At 45.6% G+C, this 4,867-nt stretch overlaps 1 pseudogene; it reads left to right on the forward strand.

Moving 5' to 3' along the window:
* The first annotated feature begins 915 nt into the window (after positions 1-915).
* LOC129490597 (ubiquitin-like) lies at positions 916-1,369 on the forward strand (annotated as a pseudogene).
* The last annotated feature ends 3,498 nt before the right edge of the window (positions 1,370-4,867 follow it).

Here is a 4,867-nt window from a genome sequence, read left to right on the forward strand (position 1 = left end):
ATATATACATCTATCCTATTAATTCTGTCCCTTTAGCGAACCCTGACTAATATATCCACTAAACAATATGGGACTTGAAAGCCAGTATTAGTACTGGCTTTAATTTCAAGGCTTTTAAGACCTAATAATTATGTCTTAAACCCTCATCTTTTCTAGAGAATGACTATTTCTCATTTGTTAAAAACCTGCCCTAATGTCTTTCTCTTGATGAATGTTCTTAGTTGCTCTAGAGCCATGGGATCCTTGAGGAAATCTTTTGAATTGGATTAAAAATAGTCTGTGTTAAAAATAAAAACTCACAGAATGACATATTAAGCCCTTCTCTGTATTTTATTAGTAATACATATGGTGAATAAATATAGTTGCTGCCATATAAAGCAATTTTTGGTGCTATTAACATTGTTTTCCAATTTACTATGATTTGAGTATTTATTGATCTGGGGCTGTCACTGGCCTGAAATTAATGGTGTTTAGGGTCTAAATTAGGCAGGATGTCACAAGATCTTAAATTCCATAGAGAAGAGTGTCTGAGAAATGTGCCTTTTGCTGGTCTCAGTGGAGTAAAGCTTTTGATCTTCTGCATACTTGGATCTGGTTTCCTGCAAAGCCGTGTTGCCCACATTGGTGCCAATGGCTGAAGATGAGTTTTTTAAGGACAGCACGGGCTTAAATTCTTGTTGCATTCAGACCAATTGCAGTCTTGTCTCTGCTCCCTTCCCCTATGAAGCGTTTGGGGAAGAAACATCATGAAAAAATATATATTCCTCCTGAGTACCTGATCCAGACCTCAGACATTTTTGGAAGTGAGTTGGCCTGATCTTTTATCTAACTGTCTAGTTTAGAAAACCACAGATTGTCTGAACTTAAAGGGAATCAAAGACAAAACAAGAGTGAGGCAGCTGAGCTACAGACGCAGAGATGCAGATCTTTGTGAAGACCCTCACAGGCAAGACCATCACCCTCGAGGTCAAGCCCAGTGACACCAGTGAGAATGTCAAGGCTGAAATTCAACACAAGGAGGGCATTCCACTTGACCAGCAACGTCTGATATTTGCGGGCAAACAGCTGGAGGATGGCCACACTCTCTCAGACTGCAACATCCAGAAAGAATCCATCCTGCACCTGGGGCTGCACCTGTGAGGTGGCATTATTGAGCCTTCCCTCTGCCAGCTTGCCCGGAAATACGACTGCGACAAGATGATCTGCCGCAAGTGCTGTGCTCGCGTGCACCCCCATGCTGTCAACTGCCGCAAGAAGCGAGGCCACACCGACAACCTGTGCCCCAAGAAGAAGATCAAATAAGGCTCTTCCTTTCCCCAAGGGCAGCCTCCTGCCCAGGTCCCATGGCCCTGGGGCCTCAATAAAGTGTCCCTTTTGTTGACTGGAAAAAAAAAAAAGACAAAACAATTCAACACACCTTTTTTTTGCAGTTGATGAAACAGAACTAGAGAGGCTAAGTGGTTCTCCCCAGTCAATACTGAATTGGTGACAGAACAAGGGCTAAGCCCAGGGCTCTCATCGGTGGTTTATTTTCTTTCAGCTGCCTGCTGATGGGGAACATTTGTGAGACTTCCTTGAATGCAATCTTGGGAAAATATAGTGAAGTGGGATCAATTCCACCCCAACTCTCTCTCTCTCTATGTCTCTCCCTCTCTCTCTTGCATACACATAGACACACAGGGTATTCCAGTCACAGTGCCAACAGCTCTGTGACTTTGCTTGGTCACTTAAGCGAGCTAAGGCTCAGGGGTGTACTCTGCTTCAGGGAGATGGTGATACCTGTGCTGGCTGTTGCACGTATTCCATGAGATGATATATGTGGAAGCCCTTCATGAGATGTAAAACCCTATAACTAGTGTAACAGGGTGGTAGTAACAGAAGATTTTAAAGCAAGCTCCGAAATGCTTGTTCGCACAGTTTTTTATATAGGTACAAGAAATCTCATGAGGTTGTGAATCCTGCGGTTTCATTTGCATAGTTCATAACTCTGTAATATGATATTGTCTTAGCCAAATAGTTAGCCTTCTCTCGGTCTTTTCTTCATCCCTTGCAGTCTTTTAAGCCAAATTCTCAATTTCAGACCTTGCTGGAAGTCCCCTTGGACCTTCGGTTTGTTATCTCAAAGCTAGAATAAAAAGAGTTTAAGATATGGACATGTCTAAGAAAAATATACTTATTGCTTTGGGCCTTTTCTTTCATTCTGTGTTATTTGGCAAGCTTGTTGTATTTGCTTGAGCTGTGGGCTGGGGGTTAGGAGACTGACTGGGTTTTGATCCCTGCTCTGCTCTGTGTCGCTTTGGACCTGGTACTTAACCACTGTAGAAAATAAAAAGGCCGGCTCAGTGGACAGCCTATTTTGGTCAGTTCAGGCTGCCATAGCAAAGTGCCATAGGTGGACTGGGAGTTTAAACAACAGAAGCGTACTGTTTCACAGTTCTGGTGGCTGGAAGGTGTGAGATGAGGGTGCCACCATGGTTAGGTTGTGCTGAGGGCTCCCTTTCTTGCTTGCAGATATGACCATCTCCTCACTGCGTATTCACACAGCAGAGACAGACAGACAGTTGGCAAAACCTCTAGTGTCTCCTTTTCTCTCTCTCTCTCTCTGTCTCCCCGCCTTTTTTTTTTTTTTTTTTTTTTTTTTTTTGAGATAGGATCTCACTCTGCTACCCAGGCTGGAGTGCAGTGGTGCGACCTCAGCTCACTGCAGCCTCGAGCTCCCGGGCTCAGGACATCTTCCTGCCTCAGCCTGTCTGGTATTTGGGAACACAGGCGCACACCATCATGCCTGGCTAAATTTTTGTGTTTTTTGTGGAGACAGGGATTCGTCATGTTGCCCAGGCTGGTCTTGAACTCCTTGACTCAAGTCATCCATCGCCTTGGTCTCCTAAAGTGCTAAGATTTGAGGCATGAGCTATCACACCCACCTGGTGTCTCTTTTTGAAAGGACAGCAGTCCCATCGTGAGGATCTCACCCTCATGATCTCATCTAAACCTAATTATTTCCCCAAGGTCTAATATTCAAATATCATCACATTGGGGGTTAATTATTTGAGGGGGAATACAATTTAGTCCATAGCAGGCCCCTTGCAGTCTAAAGGCTACATGTCTATATTACATGTGAGGTGTAATGCTAAGTACTGTGAGATACCAGAAAATTCGTAGTACAGAAAATCCAAAATACAGCTCACTCCTCAGGAGCACAGCCTGTTTGGAAAGCGACCATAACGCAAAGCAATGTGAGAGGAATCACACGAAAGGAGCAGAGACAACAGTAGCAGTTCAGGAGAGAGAGAGAGAGATCGATTCCTACTGGAAGAATCAGGAAGGTCTTCCTGGAAGAGGTGGTGTTGAGTTGGATTTTGAAAGATGGCAAGCTATCCACAAATGACTATGGGTATGGGGTGAGTGACAGGCAACAAGAACAAAGATGGAAAAATGCTTTTTGGAGAACAGATGAGCCTGAAGCTTAGCAGGGGATAGTCCTGGAAATACTGGTTCAGTCCACCCAGTTCTAAAAGCAAATCTGTGATGACTGGAGAACCTCTTCAGCAAATTAATAAACAAAGTGGGCTTTGGGGGAAATTAACTCAACTACAGAGAGGAGAGTTGCTTAGGGAAGAGAGGAGATGAACGGAGAGGCCAGTTTGGAATCTAGAGATGTGGCTTGTAGATTTCTCTTAAACATCTGGAATGTATATTAAAAAAAAAAATCAAGCTGTGGATTTCTTCACTGCTGGAAAACCACCATCACCCTTCTGGTTTTGGCTTCTGCTTTGGGTGATCAGATTTATTTCCTCTTGTCAAGAGTTATATTCCCTTTGCGTAATAGACAGAGGCTCTGGGTGCATCCAGAGAGGTGTCTGTAGTCAAGACAAGCTGTCGTTTCTAAGAGCAGCCGAAACAAGGGCGAGGGCTGGCATTTCACTGGTCCTTGCATACCTCATTTCTGGGAAGGGCAGGAGTGAACTTGGTGGGGCAGGAGAGCCTGAGGCAGACTGTGTTCTACATTTTGGGAGCTGTCATCCTCAGGGATGAGACTGTCGATTCAGTTTTCAGTACCCTTGACGTCTGCAAATTGCTTTTGTAGCCTGAAATTCCTCAGGCCTCTTCTGCCTAGCGTAGGAAGGTTGCCACCTTGACATGAACCATCAGACTTGGCTGCCTCACTGTGTCCGGCTGCGTGACGGAAGTGCCTCTGCCCTCTGCCCTGATTTTATTTATGGTTGTGTTTCACATGGGCTCAGGACAGTTCTCATAGGTTCTTTACTTAGGTTTCCTTGTTAGTGTCTGTTTCCTGCAAAGCCACTTGAGAATGCTGTTTCCTGGGGGCTTTCATGCCCTCTCCCCCGTGGCTGCCCTGAACACCAATTGTCAGAGCTTCCAGTGGTGCCAGAAGATCCCAGGCCCCCTTCTGGACTCACTGTGCTGCAGCCACTCTGTCATCTCTCCTGGGGCATTGGTGCCTCCGCTCAGGGCCCTGAAGCATGAACCTTCCTCCTTCTAGGTCGCACTCCTCATGCCAATGAACACCCAACCCCTTTGATTCAGAAGTTCTCCAGACATAGCCAGACTCTGAATCCCAGTTTAAGCCAAGCCGATCCTGAGGACTCCCACCCCCACACCAGCCCCTTCAAGGCATGTGGCTACTGCACTTTGTTTCTTATCCAGGTGGCAGGACAGGGAAGCAGGTGCCAGAGGCACCAGCAGCACCACTCCCAAGGTGTCAGGAGTGAAAGCGTGGCAGAAAGTTACATAGTTGCGTGTCGATGTGAAGTATCCTCCAGGGAAATTTCATTTTCAAAAATGCCAGGACTGACTGTATTTTCATAGAACCAAGGCAGAGCTTCCGTTCTCGGAGGGTGGGCTT

The sequence above is a fragment of the Symphalangus syndactylus genome, chromosome 9 (assembly GCF_028878055.3).
Source record: "Symphalangus syndactylus isolate Jambi chromosome 9, NHGRI_mSymSyn1-v2.1_pri, whole genome shotgun sequence".
NCBI lineage: Eukaryota > Metazoa > Chordata > Mammalia > Primates > Hylobatidae > Symphalangus > Symphalangus syndactylus.